The sequence below is a fragment of the Cynocephalus volans genome, chromosome 2, assembly GCF_027409185.1.
Source record: "Cynocephalus volans isolate mCynVol1 chromosome 2, mCynVol1.pri, whole genome shotgun sequence".
NCBI lineage: Eukaryota > Metazoa > Chordata > Mammalia > Dermoptera > Cynocephalidae > Cynocephalus > Cynocephalus volans.
In genome coordinates, this window is record NC_084461.1 from 203,493,129 (window position 1) to 203,511,157 (window position 18,029).

The 18,029-nt window shown below is 53.4% G+C and overlaps 1 protein-coding gene across 1 annotated transcript in view; it reads left to right on the top strand.

Moving 5' to 3' along the window:
* NF2 (NF2, moesin-ezrin-radixin like (MERLIN) tumor suppressor) overlaps positions 1–9,240 on the top strand; it is a 78,066-nt gene extending 68,826 nt beyond the window's left edge. The window contains exon 17 of the mRNA XM_063085027.1: positions 6,343–9,240. The gene's annotated coding sequence lies outside the window, so the exon portion shown is untranslated. The remainder of the gene's footprint in view (positions 1–6,342) is intronic.
* Positions 9,241–18,029: the final 8,789 nt, after the last annotated feature.

An 18,029-nucleotide genomic window follows, 5' to 3' on the forward strand; every position in this document is an offset into this window, starting at 1 on the left:
TGGGCCTTATTTGATGCAGTAAAACATCCCATTTGGCCCCTCAGCACTGAAGCTATGTTTCAGTGCAGCTCTCCTCTGGCACCTTATTTGTTGCTGCAACAGTGGGAGGGAAGAGTCGCATTGCAAACTCATTCTGCAGCTCCAGGTTATGTTCTCATGACCCTTGCCATGATTTTTCTTTTGATATTGGCAATTTAGAAATGACATCAGTCTATCTGGACCTTTTTCCTGAGGCACTTGCTTGGAGTGCTTGGTAGATACCATTTAGCCTCCACCTGCCCAGCGAGGTGAATCAGGCCAATTAGTCCATTTGTCAGGTAGAGGAATGGAGTAGCAAGGGCCCTGCCAGCGTCACACAGGCAGCTCGAGACATAGCAGACGTGTTTCCAGACATCTTTCTGCTGCTTTAGGTCCCTAAGGGATTAATACACAAAAGGGCCCCACGCCCCCAGGTTTTCTCTAGCAGATTTCTCTCTAGAGCAGATAAAGTAGCTAATACCAAATTGGATTTGTTCATTGGGATGGACTTGACCTTTCATCCCACCTCTGTTTAGGGATAAGTGTGTGGATAGCTCTCTTCCTGTGCACATCACCAGATGGCATTTGGGTGCAAGCTGTCACTAGCAAGACTGCAGAGGAGCTTAATCTGGCCATTTTACAACAGCTGTCCCCCTTCACCAGTCCTTCCCCCTCGCTCCAGTTTGGAAGGGGGAATGTTTATCACATCCCAAACCAAAGATTATGTTGGAACTTGCTGCTACTGGATCTGGCTGTCACCTTTCTGCTCCAGAGTCTTCCTTCTCCCTGTGGATGCGCGTGCCAGAGATTCTGCATGTCCATTTGTGTCTGTGCCCTCCCCCGTTCCTTCATTTTCAATATGTAGTGGCAAAGAGGAAGTATAACATAATTTTAGGGCTTGCATATCAATTCCACTGCATTTTTATGGGACAAGCATAGTCTCCGCATTTGGAGTTATTAGGTTAGTATCTAAAATGGGTTCAGCGCTGTGGGTCTTATTGTTTAAAATGAATTAGATGGCCCCCCTCCCACCCTCCTTTCTCTTCCCTTGGGATCAGTGGATTGAGGCGAGGCCCCCAGAGACTATTTGAAGGAATCCTGGTGTTCTGATTAGTTTTGTTCTCCCAGCTTAATTGTAGAGCTTCCTTTCTCTTGCCACTGATAACCAAAGTGGCCCTGTGTCCTGCCCACCCCCCACCCCCTTGTTCTTTAGGAACAAGATTATCACAATGCAGCCTTGTGAATCAATTTTCTCTCTGTGCTGATGAAAGTGTAATTCATTCTTAATCAAGCAGCCTTGCTGCTGCAGGCTCCGTGCCGGAATACATTTAGTTACCCTCCCATCACTTTGGGAAACGATCCCCAAAAAGGACTTTTAGAGGAGAGCTGGAAGGAGAGTTGGCAGTGTGCCTCGTGCTGTGGTTTTCCAGCAGGGGGCACTCTCAGGAATGATGCTGAAGGAGCTCTGTAGCTGGAAGTCTTCCACTGACAGGCAGGAGAGCGCTTGTCAAAGGTCCCTCCCAGGCTTTCTGTCTCCAGACCATGGGGCCATTTCTCAGGAGTATCTAAGTCCTCACACAGCAGCGAGCAGGAACCAGTTGTGTCTCTTATTGCATGCCTGGCTTAGGGAGAACCAGCTGGGTCCCAGGTCCTTTTCTAGAGTGGAGAGCAGCCAACCTCCTATCTTTTTAATGAGACAAATACGTCTCCTGAATCTGAACTTGCTTAGATTGGATGGATGTGTCCGTTTTTGTCAAGCCACATACAGTTTGGGGAGCATAAGGAGGCCTGGCTCTGCCAAGTGGCTTCTTCTCCTGCCCCTTTACAGCCTGGTGGCTGTCGCAAACAATGGGCCATTTGCTGGAGAAGTGGGCAGGAGGAAAGGCAACTCTGCCAGGGTTGAGTCTGTCGGTGCTGGGCAGGAAGGAGGAGCCAGGCCCCAACAGGTGGATCAGAGGCCCCATAAGATAAAAACAAAGCCTTATAGATCTTCTGCAGAGAAAGAAAAGGAAGTTTGTCTCTTCAGAATGGAATTGGATTAGTGACAGATTGAGCAGCCGGTTCAGTCAAGAGAGAACTTAATTCCTCCTGTATTATTCACACGGCTGATTCTAATCAGATGTGAAGAGACAGCTGGAAGAGAGCAGCAGGTCAGCCCAGTGCCTGGTGAGGAGACTTCATGTTCTGTTAGTCATCTTTAGGGAACTGGCAAAAGCACTCTGGGTTGGAGACTTTGAGCAGGGCCCTTGTGGTTTACATTCTTCCCGAAGGAGCTAGGCCTGACTGCCTGGACTGCCATAGTTGGTCCTTGTCTGGATTCATTATGAGTTTTGAAGGACAGTGCATGGCAGACCTGGCCACTGGTCACGTTCTGCAGAGCTCTGCCTGCTTTTCCTTAGAAGGTTCAAAGGAAGTGGACCAGACTTGGTGCTTCCCAGAGTGATGCAGCCACTGTCCGCAAGGCCCTTATATATCCAGGTCTGAGGTTTTTCCTCTTTGGTACCTGCTGAAATTTGGAGCCCTCTTCTTGGATAACCTTCTAGATGCACACCGGCTGTGTGCTTGTAGAGCCCACACACCTGCATTCCAGGAATTCTCCATCCTGGAGACTCAGGCAGGGCTAGGTGGGCAGGGCTGCTGTCAGTTGCCAAAGGGGGCGCAGACATTTTCCTTTGGAATTCAGGGTACTGGGTGGTATTCACAAGATTGGCTTCAGTTCTTAACTCACAGTGTGACATGGGGCCTTCATCACATCATCTCCATGGCACCTTCTGGTTCTAGCAAGTAGAGGTGTTGCTTGCTGTGCCAGAGACAGTCAGGCCAGCAACTGAGGTCACCGAGCAGGAAGACGGACCAAACATTGACATGGGCTTGTACACCTTAGGGTATAAGTGGGTCACAGGAAAACCAGGAAACTTGTTAGCCGATTTCCTTGAGTTTAAAAGGAAAACCCACAGAGGCAGTGTTTATTTTATTTTTTAAAAGATGACCGGTTAGGGGGTCTTAATCCTTGACTTGGTGTTGTAAGCACCATGCTCTCCCAAGTGAGCTAACCAGCCATACCTTCATAGGGATCTGAAACTATGGCCTTGGTGTTATCAGTACTACGCTCTCCCAAGTGAGCCACGGGCCGGCCGTGAGGCAGAGTTTATTTTATGAAGCTAGCTTCGTGCCATTTCCCCTGAGCCTTTACCTTCTCTTTCATGAGCACCTCCTGACTGTGGCTGTACTGTAAATGGGACAGTCAGAGCTTTCTAGAGTGGGCCCTGTCTTGTTCTAGAAGCAGCAGGTGGTGAAAGATCCCACAGGTGAGGCAGTGTGCGGCAGGGAGCGCAGTTGGCAGAAGCTGTTTGCAGTGCCCGAGGGGAGGGCTTTTTGAGCTCTCTGCAGAAAACCTCTCTTGCATGGGTTCCTGGGTCCCCTGAGCTCCTTCCTGAAAGAGAGAAGCCCAAGGCTTCTCCTTGCAGACCCTCGTCTCACAGCCTGCCTTCCCCACCTGCTCCACAGCACAGGCTGGTGCCCTGCTGCTGGGAGGAGGGCATTTTGATGGCTAAGATAAAGGATGCTGCTGAGGTAGAAGCAGGTACGGGCTGCAGTGGTGGCTGGACAAGTTCCAACAGCAGGGAGTAGGCTTGTTCAGTAAATTCCTCTAGCTATGGGGTTCTTAGTGGAATTGGAACCACCAGGAATTGTACAGTTAGGGTAGAAGGTAGGGTCAGTGACAGCCAGGTCTGCCTGTTGGGCCTGATCCATGACAGCAGGGGGCTTCCAGCACCCTCGGCCAGCAGCTTTCACTGACCAGTGCAGCCAGGTCTCAACTGCCTACACCCAGTGGTTCCTCCTTTCCCTCTAACAGCCTCAGTGCCTTCTTCTGGAAGACTGTGGCCCTCTCCCTTGCCCAGGCTGCATGTCTGTGGTACTTTCCTACCTCCGTGTGGTCAGAATATCCGACTTCTCTCTGTTCCTTTCCTTGGGGCTGATTAAAGCCCGTGCTCTTGCAAGATAAGAGGTTGGGCTGAGCCGCTGCCTGCAGCATAGGGTGGGGATCGGGGAAGCATCCTTCCCACCCAAGGAGCACTTTGCATCCTAACAAACACATGCTTGAGCGACTGGAATCTGGCACCACTAGTGCTGCCAAAACCCTTCCTTGGCACCTCAAGGGGACAGCCAGCACACTCCTTGGGTAGAGGATCCAGGAATTCTTGGAGCCAACATTTTACAAATGCGCAGGAAGTTCTCAGAGGCCCCCACAGCCTAGGCTCCCTGCCTGGGGAAGTGGCCAGGTCTCTCAGAGGCATCGTGCGACCTTGCTTTCACCCACACCCCTTCCTAAGGAGCACTCTGCTGTGCTCCCCTGGAAAGAGAGGAGCCAGAGCTGGTGGAGAGGGGGGAGGAAGAAACGTGATGCTGCTATTAGTAATGACAGCTGCTGAGTTCTCACCATGCACCAGCTTGGTGCCAAACACTTGACACACATTTCCCGATTCCTGTGCATGTCCCCACTGAGGAAGAGGCTGCCATCACCCTTGCTTCAAGGTGGGAACTGAGGACAGAGGGGGTAAGTGACCTGCCCAGGGCCACACAGCTGGTCAGTGGCCCAGACAGGCCTGGGGTCAGGCAGTTGACTGCGCTTGTGTCTGACTAGAAGTGGCTGTGGGCAAGGCCCTGTCCCCTGAAGAGGTGGCCTGAGGTCTTCTCAGAAGTTGGGGAGAAACCTGAGCAGAAACATTGGGTTGCACACCTTTTGGTTTAAGCCCTCCCCCAAGAGGATTCCTTCCCAGTAGTTCTCTGGCAGCTGAATCTCTTCTTTCTTCCCTAGTTACCATCCTGTTCTCATTGTCATAGAGCACACAACTCCTGGCCTTCTCTGGTTGCATTTAAGGAGAAACCCATCCAAATGCAGCTCCCTTTAGAGGGAATTCCATTTGGCCAAAAAACTCTCTCTGTTCCCATCAGAACTGGGCTTCTGAAACTTGTTCCACTGAAGAAAGCAGCTCAGATGCCTCCCTGCATTCAGCTTGTTATTCGGGAACTTTGAGGCCAAAAGATTTGGCAGGATTTAGAGGCAGCTCTCAGGCCGTCTCATTTAGAGCACACTAATGCTGCCTGTCTTTTGATGGTGAAGTGGTCGGTTTGGAGTCCCCCCCACCCTTGTCCTTTGTGGAGCTGCAGATAGCACTGAGGACATTTCAAATTCAGAGACTACCAGAGGTTGAGAGAAGGGGCCGGACCCTGTAGCCTGCCCCCTGGTCTGTCTTCAGTGAAGAGAGGCTCACAGAAGTCAAGGCTGTCTGCTGAGGCCACACAGTGAGATGGTGCTGGAGGAGAGGTAGTCCCCTGGCCTGTTAAACCCTGTGTGGAGCGTTTGCCTTTCCTATGCAGCTCACCATTTTGTTGTCATTATAGCCCACTTCCTAATCACTCGACAAACATCATTTGAGCTCCTAATCAGTACAGAGCTCTAAGCTAAATGTTTTGAGAGATTTGAAAATGAACAGTATGGATTCCCTGCCCTCCCACCCCCAGACAACTCTCCTCTGGGAAATTCCAGAGCTGGATGTAGAACACACAGTCTTGCCCCAAAGGGGTGGATTCCAGGAGTAAAGCAGGGAGCAGGGCAAGGGGAGGGCATCTGTGCTGGGTGATTCCCTTTGGGGAGATGCTGGAATGGGCCCACAGAGTCAAGGACGTAGGAGGTTGCAAATTCGCCATGCCAAGAGCTTGGCCCCTGATCCTCCCTCCCTGTCCTTCTCAGCTAGCGTCCTTCCTGAGGAAGCCTTACAGTTGCTGGACAGCACTGCCCATGTGCACGCATCCTCCCTGCCTGAACCTGCCCACTTAGAAAGCTCCTGAAGAGAACCCCCCTCTCATCTGCTGGGTCATGGGCACGTCTGCTTTGGGGCCACCTGGGGAATTAGGAGTAGAAGGGACAAGCTCTTCCTCATGTGACACAGGCCTCAGATGGCACACCACCGAGGCATCTCAGACACTTGTGTAGACAGGAATGTGAGAGACTTGTAAAATATCCAGGGATCTCCTGTCCTCTGTGAAAAGGTGACATTGATGACATTTTCCTGCTGATATGCTTCTGCCCGCCAGCCATCCCTCCTGGCATGTCCTCGTTTGTCTCCACCTAATTTGAATTCTTGGGCAAATCTGGAAACTTATTTGGGATTGACCACCAGCTTCTTGAACATCTATTTGAACAGTCTTGCCTTTCATTCCAAACCACCTTTGAGGTTAGTCCACGAGGCAGGATGGGATCCCATTGTGAATGAACAGAAATCCAGTCTCCCTTTCAACTTCCTCTCTGCTTTCTTACAGCTTACTTTGCAGAGCGCCAAGTCCCGAGTGGCCTTCTTTGAAGAGCTCTAGTGGGTGACCCGGCCACCCCAGGATCTTCCACTTCTGTTGTTCCTGGCACCAGCAAGATGGGCCAGACACCGTGGGAACCATCCGTAGGGGACTGACTAGGGGCTTCTGTGGGAGCTCCGGAACTTTCCCCAGCTGAGTGGAGAGCCCAGCCCCCTTCATGTGCAATTGCCTTTGAACTATGACCCTGTAGAGATTTCTCTCATGGTGTTCTAGTTCTCCTGACCTGAGTCTTTAATTTTTAAGAAGTATTTGTCTTTCTTTGTCTAATGTGGGAACCCATACTTCCTTCATCAAAGGCACCATGGTGTGTGCATCTTACTGTCCAGTGCTGACTGCCACAGTCTAGTCTGAGAAGTGGTTGTAGGGAGTGAAGTGCAGAAGCCCCCTGGAGGCCAGGAGGCTGGTGCTACCACCCCCTCCCCACCCAAGGTTCTGCAACATTCTTCCCTTCCATGGGTGAGGACCGGGCTGACTCCAGACCCAGAGCAGCCTACACGCTGCACGTGGTTGGTGAGCTTGCCCACAGCACAGGACCAACAAAGTGCTAGGTCCTTGCCAGGCACCCCCAAGGCCGCTCTCTGGCTGCCAGCTGGTGGGAACAGGCAGGGCAGCTGTGCCTGGGACAGAAGCTGGGAGATAGGGCTGCTGTCAGCCAAGGGCTGGGAGGCCAGCAGAGTCATGCAGGGAGCTGATGGTGCAGTGCACTCACGCCCCACTCTGGCCACCCCAGGGCAGGGTCTTAGAGGCAGTCAGGAGCTGCATGTGTCTTTCAGTCCCCTTCAGCCTCAGCTTCTCCTACCTGGGGTGGGCTGAGGACTCCCTGGTCATGTTCTAGTAAGCGCCTAGTAACTCATCCGTGACCGGGGGCTCCATGGGCCCTGAGGCCCTACAGGTACTTCTCGCTGGCACAGTCTGTGTGGCTGATTGGAGTCCCCTCTCCTCCTGGGCATGTGCCCAAGGCCCTTCCTAACCAGCTCGGGCACCTGGGCCTCATTTTGCCGTTGCCCTTGTCCCCTAGGGCCCTTTATTTTATATTCCCCAGGGGCCCAGTGTGTCCTTTTGTGCCCCTCCCAGCAGGAGCCTGAGGCAGGTGTCCACTCCCAGTTGGTGCTCAGTGCTAGCACAGGCTGGCGCTTGGCCACCTCCATGCTAGGCAGCAGCAGGTTACAGAGCCACCCCCGGGTCCCTCTCACTCCTTGATCTGGGCCATCTTCTTGCCCCCCCCCCTTTTTTTTTAACTCCATGGCTAGTGTTGCTGCTGTGGCCAACCAGGGCCCTTCAGATCCTTCCAGTTGAGCCGTTATGCAGAGCAGGTGATTCATTAATCAGTGAAAAGATGTTTACTAACTGAAGATGTGAGGGCCTGAAGATTTCCTGAGAGCAGAGCAGGTCTCTGGCAGTTCTATTTGGTTTTGAAAAACAGAAGCTCATGGAGATCCTGCCTTTTCCCCCACTGTCAGGCTTTCCTAATGGTGGCTTGTCCTGTGCTGACTTGGGCTGGCCACAGCTACCTTAGGCCACCTTGCCCCAGGGAAGCCAGCTCTGTGTGCCATCTCAACCCCTTAGGGCATGCAGGGTGGGACTCCATGTCTCGAACCTAAGCATGAATGGCTGTGGCTGAAAGAGTCTCCTTGTGGCTTCCTGGTCTGTCCCAGCCTGGGAAAGCCCTTGGGAGCTGGAACCTCAGGCCTTTGTAAAGTAAGGTCTGGCTCTTGGGTTGTGGCTCTGTCTCCTCAGGCTAAAACCCATCCTTGAATTTCCACCACGAGTTACTTTCCTCCTGACCTATAAATTTAATCTTTAACAGTGGCTGTGGGGCAGAGGAGCATGATGGTGGTTTATAAAAACAATGTCAGGCTTTGTTGTCTTATTTAACTGCTGTATGTACTTCTAAAGTCTGGGAAATGTCAAGACACTTGGCCACAAGGGGGTTGGCTGGTGTCTGAGCTGTGGCAGGATCCCTTGGGCCCAGGGAGGGCTGGCAACGCCTCACACAGCCTGGAGCACTCAGCTGTCCTTGGGGCCAAGAGCTAGTGGGCCACCTCCCCCAGGCCAATTAGGCCAAGGGGATGGTGGCCCTCAGAAAGGTCTTCAGCATCAGTAGAAGGAGAAAGCATGAAAGAGGTACTTGGTTTTCAGAGGCTTGAGCCTGTGGCTGAGGTGACTGTTCTTTTTAAGTGAACATTCTTAGGGATGGGAGCTTGTCAATTAAGAAAGTCTCTGAAGTCCATTGAGAGCAGGGCCCTGGCTGTGATTATTTCATTACAGGTGCTTTCGATGGCTCTCGGGTAGAAACCATTAATGAAGTCACTGCCCAGCTGAGCTATTGGCCTGTAACTGTTTGGGCACAGACCACCTCGGTCCTCCTGACTGAGGCTGCACCTCAGCCACAGCGGCGCTCTGACTGGTGGTGTCTGCGCAATCATTCATGTACCCGCCACCCCCTAGAAAAAAGAAACACCCCGTGGCGTTGCATAACACTTCTTGAGTGACCGTATTTTGTAATCTTGGGGACAGGTTTCTGTCTCTCCCTCGTTTTTTTCCCTCAAAAGTCCAGAGGCTGACAACCAGTGATGGTGACTAAGTGTTCCTCGCTAACAGAGCTCGGGCCTCGTAGCCCCTAGAGTGAGCGGCTTCGGTCGGGAGACAGCCTCTCCCGGTTGCCCTGGGGCCAGAGCGGCCCCTGTGGGCTTCCAGGGAAACTCCATGTGTTTTCAAAGATGTCAAAAGTCACTTCTGCCTGTGAGGCCTGAGTGCTTCCTCCTGTCAGGGCCAGACCTTGGAAGGCTATTTTCTATTCTGGGGGATTGTTGTAATTTAAATGATTGTTTTAATAAAAATTCTAAGCTGTAAAAAGTTTGTCTTGGGCTTCCTCAGTTTGCTTGTTTGCTTGTCACTCAGGCCATTGAAGTGGCCAAGACTGGGGCTAGGTGGTGGGGCTACTTCTGTGGCTCTGCTGGGAAACGGCCCTTTGCCCTCCCTGACTGCCCAGGACTTCAAGTGCAGCCCCTTGTCTTTGGTAGCAAAAGGATCAGCACCCCTAACGACACCTTCACCTGGAACTCCCTCCCTCTTCCTGTGGGCATGTGGGGTAGTGAGTGGAAAGGTCCCTCCCTGGGGTCCCAGTGCCTCCATTTCCTCTCTGTGGTCCCTGCCTATCCCTGATTCCAGACCTGAAAACTAGGGCACTGGACTGGGTTATCCCTCCAGGCACTTCTGCTTCCAGGGTTCCCAGTTCCGGGCTCAGGCGGGTGGGAGCATGCAGAGCCACTGGGCCCCGGCACTGTCTGCCAAGCAGAGGAGGCACAGCTGCTGTCGCAGGCCACACAGCACTTGCACTTGAAGTTGGGAACCACAACTGCAGCACTGTGGGGTTTTGTTTCTATTTTTCAAATCAACAAAAATTCTTTAAGACCCAGACTACTGTTGAATAACTATCCCAAATCACTGCAGCCTAAAAGCAAAGATTCAGATGGCACAATGTGCATATCAGTACTTCTAATACTGACATCAGACCTGCCTGCCATACACATCAGAACACATGCCAGGTTTCCATTGTACGAGCCAGTAAGAAAAATAGCCTATCAAAATACACATTTTCCCAAAATGTTAAATATAACTAGTCTTTAATATATTTTGGAAAGATGTTTGAAGTTGTAAAATTAGAGAATTGTAAAAGTTTTAGCTGTATTTTGTTAGCAGTATTTGTTACAATTAGAGAATTGTAAAAGTTTTAGCAGTATTTTGTTAAGTTGTAAAATTAGATAATTGTAAGTTTTAGCAGTATCTTGTTACTACTTAGACTATTTTTGGTAGATAAATAATAATGTGACACTTGTTAATTTTTCAAATGTAGATTGTTATTTTTAGTAATTAGAAGTAGTTTGATTTTCAGGGCTGGCCTGCGGCTCACTTGGGAGAGTGTGGTGCTGATAACACCAAAGCTATGGGTTCGGATCCCTATACAGGGATGGCCGGTTGGCTCACTTGGGAGAGCGTGATTCTGACAACACCAAGTCAAGGGTTAAGATCCCCTTACCGGTCATCTTTTTGAAAAAAAAAAAAAAAATTGATTTTCTATGTAGTCCAAGCCAGAGAAAGCACTATGTAAATACTGGTCATTTTCAGCTGTCCAGGCAATACTTTTACTAACTTTTTTTTAAAAAGACAACCCCGATCCCCCAAATGAGTAATATTCCCACACAGAGATCCTGAGGTCCCCATTAAGTAGAATTAGAATTAATAATATTGCCTGATATTTTGGTGCAGGGATCAGTTGCGTTCTCTGCCGTTTTATTTAGTTGTCGTGACCATGCTTTATGCAAAGATGCTGGCTAGACCTTGGTGCTTAATTGTGGCCTCTGCAGCCTGGTCCCACCAGATCCCCAGGTGGATCGTCCTGGCCTCCCCGCCAGCATTTCATCCATTGCCTTTGGTCCTTGCCTGAGTGGGGAATGCCTGGCAGCTGTTCCCCAGGGCTGCCTACCCCAGAAGCCTCTGTGAGGAGCTACCCACAACTAATGAAGAGTTGGCAGCAAAACTCTGGGGGGAAAGGGACTGGTGAGCAGCTTGCTGCAACTGCGTCTAATTCAATTTTTTGCCCATCTGGGTAAGACAAAGTCGAGTCTTCCACATATTCTCTGTCTTCCTCCCAGCCCAGGCGCCTCGTCTTGCCTCCCCTCCTGGCTGTGTGGGGCTCCCTGGCAGCCTGTCATTACTGCATTACGGCAGGATCCTGTGGCCACAGTCCCAGCTCTGGTAGGGAGTCCGCAGCTGGCTTACAAGGAGACAGCTTCAGCCCTCTGAGTAGTGACAGGGGCAGCTCGAGAAAATTACAGGGCCATTTATCAACACCACTAGGATCAGCTGACTCAGAGAGGAATCCCCGCCGTGTCCTCTCCCGGTTTCCACTTAATGCCCATATCTCACTGGGGTAGTAGCCCCAGAATAGCACCTGGCCTGTTGCCTCTGAGTCAAAATCAAGACATCTCCTGAAGAGCTCCGCAATCGGAGCAGCAAGAGCCCACCTTGCCCTCTGCTAAGCCGCACCTGCTCTGGGCCAGGGACAGGAGACATCTGCCCCCTCCGTAAAGATGGTCAACAATGAAGCCTCTGGGACCTCAGGGATGTTGCCAGGATAACAGGAAGAACAGAAGCAAAAAGTACTCAGATTTCTAAGAAAAAGGGGGTGTGGATATGTGTAGCATTATTACCATTATTTATAAATAATAGAGGCAGCTAACACGAAGAAACACGAAAACTTTTCTTTACAACCAGCCCCAGGGGGAGCTGGGGAAATAGCATAGCTGAGGGGCTCAGATTCCTCCCTGACTCGGAACTGACAAACCTGGGTTCAAAGCCTTGCTCAGCCACTTACCAGCCACATGAGCCTAGGCAAGTTGCCCAGCCTTTGGGTGCTACAGTGTCTTCATCCGTAAAATGGGAGTTGTGTAGGGTTTTGTGAGGATTAAGAATGCCTACAGGCTATAAGCACAGTGCCTAGATAACGTGTCACCACTTGGGGGTGGCTCTTCTTCCGAATACTTTCTTTGGGGGAGAGGGTAGGAGGAAGCAGAGAAAAGAGCCATGGTGACCCAGAGAATGTCACAGCCCAGAAGGACCAAAACCACCCATGGTCCCCACGTGGGCCCCCATCACTCCACCTGCTCCTGGAGCTTAACGAGCCTGCATCTGGCCTGTGTTTGCCCAGTGCCAGCTGCAAAGCCCAGGAAATGATAGATAACTCCAGACCGGGCTGTCTGGGAAGGATGTTCTTGTTTTGTCACATTAATACCTGCCACTTGGATCAATAATTGACTGGAGGCTCTGGTGGGAGAGATGCCGGGTCGGCCACCCTCAGTTCTGTGCACTTAGCTCTTGGGTACCTGGGCTGTAAAGACCCAACTGCAGACACCAAGGAGGCACAGCAGTGACCTAATTTTCTCTTATCAGGCATAAGGAAGAAGTCCCCGTGGAGCCTTGCCCATTTGCAATATAAATAATGTAATTCCCCTGCCTGCCTGCTCAGGGAGGAAGGGGCAGCCTTTGATCTGAAGGAATTAAGTCAGTAAACAAAAGCGAAGACAGTGCGGAGGTGTCTGGTGGCAGGCACCTGCTGTGCCGTTTGCCCTGAGTGAGAGAGGAGGTAAATCCTGACGAGTGAAGTGCACCAAATGGACTGATGGGGACAGCCCAGCCTCATGCCCACCCGCCCACTCTCCCTGTGGATCTCCCTGAAGTCTCCCTGTATCCCCAGCTGAGCCCAGGGTACACCTTCCCCGGGCCACTGGTGCACACCAGCGACACACAGCATCTCTCCGCTCGCCCCTGCAGCAGCCCAGCTTGGACCCTGCATATTTTTCAGCAGAGAATAATTCTCAGGGAAATACGTGTGAGAAATCTGAGTGGTCTGGGATAAGCAGTTCGGCCCTGGGCCCTGGGCTGCAGAAGAGCTCCACTCTGGGAGGAAGGGCCCCGTGGCTGGCAGACCAAGTGGACTGTCTGTCCTAGCAGAGGGCAGCACAGGCGTCCAGCCCCTCCAGCTCTCTGCTTGCAGCTATGTGGCCTTGAGTAAGTCCCTTCTGCCCTCTGGGCTTCCATGCTACAGCTATAGAAGGTCAATTTTGGACCAGAGGAACTTTGAGGCCTCTTAAGCTCCAACTCCACAGGCTGGTCTCCCCAGGCCCTGTTAAACCAGCTTCACCCTCCAGGGAGCCAAAAGGAGAGTGACTGGCCCAGGACCCAATAGGTGCAGGTCACAGCCACAGCCATGAACTAGACTAGATCTGATGCCCTGCAGGGACAGCCAGCCTGGGCCTGTGTTTGGGGTCCCACCTCACCTGGTCCTTCCTCCCAGCCACACGCTCCTCTGGCACAACTTGAGGAGGGGCAATTGTGGTGCCAGCCCCCGAGTTAATGCAAAGGGCAGTGGGTGCCAGGGCAGGGGTTGGCATGGCCACGCTGGGCTTTCCCACTGCCTCCTCCTGAGCAAGGCCCAGCTCCTGTCAGCCCTGGTGGAGGATGGGGGTGGCATGAGCCTCAGGGTAGGCCAGGCCTTTTGTCACAGCTGCTCTACTCTGAACCCCTTGGGGACCTATCGTCTTTGCCCATGCCCACATCCTTCCCCCACCCCCTGCCCCCAGACTTCTGCCCCCAGCCTGAGTTCCTGAGGCTGAATCTATTAAGTCCTTCATATTAACCAGCAAAGGGGGAAACAACCCTCTTTCATCTTAACTGGAGTGAATTTGCATTAACACCTGGGGAGTTCTGTTTGCCTTGAGAAAGCACATTGCTATTCTGAGCTGCACATGCTGTGGAGTTAGTCGCAGTATCCTATTCTTTTATTAATATGGCTTTTCTCCCCTCCCTCCTCTTTTCCCATGGAAGGGGGAGAGTGGCTGGGGATGCCAGGGCTCCCCACTCCACGTACGAAGGTCCCCAAAATGCCAAGAAGGGAGAGCAGGGAGCAGCTCCCAGGTGAAGCAGCCGTCTTCCCCCGGGAAGGCGGGCTCGTGCGCTCCTCTCCAGGAGGACACAGGGCTCCAGGGCAGCCCCCAACCCCTGCCCAGAGTCCCTTCCCTTGCCCAACAGCATTCGCCAAGCTCTGCTGGGCATAGGGTGGAAAGTCCAGCACCTTGAGGCGCTCTTCAGGCAGGGAAGGAAGGGAAAGGGGGATAACTCAGGGGGGCAGAGCTGTGGATAACTCAGGGGTGGTGTCCACTGGACTGTGGAAGTCACAGCATTACAGGGGGGCTTGACTCAGGGGCTGCTGTGTGCCTGCCCCAAGGCCACTGCTCCCCACCCTCCGGTGACAGGACTGGCATCAGCCACTCTCACATCCTGTCTAGGCAGGAACCAATCGAGGCAGTTTAGGGTGCGCACATGAGCCCAAGAGATGTGGAGTCTAGAATGGATGTGGGTTGGGAAGATCTTGGTTTTTCAGGTCTCAGACCTGGAGATCAAGATTCTAGAAGGAAAGTTGGGGTAGGGGGGGAACAATGATGAGTTAACACCTCCCCTTGGCCCCTCCAAGGTGGGCTGCCTCTTGCCCACAAGTCTTTCAGGAGGCCCAGCTCCTCCCCTGAGTCCAGACCTGGAAAGGATAAGAGCCCCTCTCCCTCCGTCCAGCTCCCTGGCCGGGTGGCTGAGATGAGCCATGGGACAGCAGCAGCCCCCTCAAGACTACCCTGCATCCCACCTCTTGCCTCCTGATGATTTTCAAGATGGGGAAGAGCAGATTTGGGGCAGACAGGGGTGGGGAATGGGGGTGGGGGGTCCAGTCCCCAGTTGTGCTCAGAGTTGAAGGCTTGGCCTCAGCCTCACATTCCTGTCCTGAGCAAGGCAGTCAGTTCAGAGCCCACCACAGGGTCATCACAGGGGTTGAATGAGATCACGAAGACCATGTCCTGAGCCAGTGCCTGCCGCAGTGAGAGTTTATTAAACGAGGCCTGCTGCTGTGTGCTTATAGCTATTTACTATTAGCTTGTCCTGAATCAGTCATCAAAGGAGACAGCTTGGGGCAGGGAGGGCTGGGAGGGGCCCTCACACAGCTCTACCTCCGACGTGTGGACCCTGGGCAGCTGGGCTCTTTCCAGACCACCCTGAACTACCCCCTCATAAAGAAAGGGGCACATGTGCCATCTGGGGGCAACCTTCCCAGCACTGAGGCTCAGGCCATTGGGGGTGGACAGCAGGAGAGCGGCTGGTGGTTGCAAATGTCCCCAAGTGAGTGACAGCTTCAGCCAGCCAGCTGTAGCCCCTCCCCAGGGATTGGGGGGTGAGGGCGCCTGGACCAGTGTCAACATTCCACGGGCATCCCCGGCCCCTCCAGCAGCCTGCCTGCCCCCATCTGCTACTGGGCCCATGCCAGCTACTCTCTCCAGTGACATTTACAAGCTAGGAAGTGGCCACCGAGACGTGAAATCAGTGCAGCCTGGGGCTAGCCCACTTCATTAGAGCTGGCTCAGCTCCACTAGATAGGTCAGCACAGGCCAAGCAGAGCCCCCTCCCCAAGCCCTCCAGCTCCTCCCGGCCAGTCCACCCCACATACCTGGCTCGGGAGATTAGGCCCCGATGGGCCCCGTCCCCCATCCCAGCGCTGACCCTGGGTGTACGGGGCCTGGGCCCCAGTGTCTCCTGAACACTTGCTCTGGCCAGGCCCTGAGGAAGATGAAAATAAAAACAACAGTGACCTGTGTTGGCCCTGGAATACTTGGTCTTTCCCTAACCCTCACAGCAGTCCCAGGAGGCATCATTGTACATACCAGGCCCCAGTGAATGGCAGCCACTTCACTTAGGTCCTTACCTGGTGGCATCAGGAAGGACCCACTAGAGCCCTGTGCAGTTACCATTGCTCCCATGTGAGACAGAGGGAGAAACTGAGGCCCAGGGAGGCCACCTGATTTCTCAAGAGCTGGGATTTGAGCCCATCCTCCCCCTGTGCCTGGGCTCATTTTGTAACAGCCTCAGAGGAGACTCCCTCCGCCCACTCAGAGCAGGTGGGACTGGAGTCCTGCCCCCTCACATTGTCTGGGTATGGCCAGTGACCCTCAGAGGGGGCTCACCAGAAGGGACAAGCTCAGAGGAGGGGCTGGATTCTGGGAGGGGCGGTGCCCCCCACAGCAGGGAAGGAAAGCACAGGTCCTGCTCCACCTCCTCTCAGCTGGGAGGAGCTTCGCTCCTTTGAGCTCCAGTTTGCTCAGCTGGAAAATGGGGTCACGGGCGCACTTAAAGTGAGTGAACAGCGCCTGGCACCAAGCAAGCACCCACAGCTGCCGGGGAGCTCACCCACCGGAAGGGATGATGACCCGGAACATCCTCATTTATCTGGCAGGCCCGTGCCCCATGTGAAACTCAGACCTGATCCACCTGTAACTTCCAGACTGCCCGGGGCAAACAGGTGCCCAGCATGCAGCCCAGCACACAGTAGGTGCTCAAGACATGTTTGCTGAGTGAATGCCTGCGTTTCAGTTTGCTCATCTGTGGAAAGAGGATCTCAATGTCTGAGGGATCTCAGAGCACTTTCTAGGCCCTTGTGCCATTCAGGTGAAATGATGGCTCAGAAAGGGCTTGTTTTTACAATTAAATGCTGAGGATGAGGAAGGAGGCGGCGATTTCCCAGCAAATGGGCATGGGTGCTGGGAGAGTCCAATGCACAATGTCCCCCTGGCCAGCTGGTCGGACCAGCTGAGCTCTAAACACCGCAGTGCCTGGTCATTACTCAGCTACCCCCTCCCCCAGCCCCTCTGGCCAGGAGGAGCCTCCATCAAAGTCTCCTTCTCCCTCCTGATGGCCCAGACAATTAGGCAGTCCTGCCTGAATCCACTGGACCTGCCATTCAAAGCTGTCCCCTCCTCCTCCTGCCAGCCCTAGGAGCACCACATCCCTAAGCCAATCTGTCCTGAGCACTGTCTGTGTGCCAGACACGGCCTGTCTCTGTGAATCTTCCTCTCCCTGGCTAGGGGACTCTGCTGTGTCCCCATTTTACAGATGAGGAAATGGGCTCCCAAAGCCCAGAGACTTGCCCGGGATCACATAAGTGAGTCCCAGAGCTGTCACTCAAAGCCTAGTTGGTCTGGCCACAGAGTCCCTGTTTTTAGCTTCTGCTGTCCCCCTTCAGGCCTCAGTTTCCCCTGTGCACTAGACAGCTGCAGGTTTCTGAGGTTCTGCCCTGAGGAGCCTGGCAGAGAGGCTGCCACCTTCTCGCCCCCTCCCAGTGTCCAGGGACAGCATGATGGATGAGGATCCTGTGGGCAGCAGGTGCAATATGCCCACATGCCCACCGACCTGATCGTTGGGTGATGGATCTTTTCCTTCTCTCCCCCTCCCCAGGGACTCAGCTCCATCTGGCCAGGCACAGCGCCAGGCTGATGGATGGGCCACCCGCTGGGCCACTCTGGCTGCTGCCACCACCCACACCCACAAGGCTGCACTCCAGGGTCAGCAGGGCAGGTCTGTGGCAACTCATTCAGTCATTCAACAAACACATATTTATCCAGGGCCTACTATGTGCTGGAACATAGCAGTAAGCAAAACAGAAGAGGAAACCAGCTATCACCCTCCAGTATGACAAATGTGGTCACGGGGCAAACAGAGGGTGGCCGTGAGAGCCGGAGGAGGCCTCTGAGCAGACTCAAGGAAGCAGGTGAGGAGCCTGAGAGGCAGCGGGAGCAGCTTACACAGAGGCCCAGACGTGGGAATGGCCAAGGCATGTGCACACACAGGTGCCGATTCAGGATGGTGGTGATGGGATGGGGTCAGGGCCAGAGGAGGCTGAGGAATGGCAGAGAGGGAGACAGGCCAGGCTGGCACTTCCAAAGGACCCTGCTGCTGCCAGGGGAGGGAGGCCTGCCGAAGGTCTGCGGAAATTCAGCAGTTTGGAGGGCCTCTTTGAGGATGAGACTGGAAGAGACAGAGAAGAGAAGGATGTGAAAGGCTGGAGCCAACAGTGTCAGTGCCAGAAGCCAGGGGGTGGTGGTATTCGCCCATTTTAAAGACGAGGAAACTGAGGCTTGCTGATGAAGGACTTGCCCAAGGCCATGCAGGGAGAGAGAGTCAGAGCTGGGCCAGAGGGGACGTTCTATGAGAGCTCACGGCCCCTCGGACTCAGGCATCCAGGCCCCTCGTCCTCAGCCTGG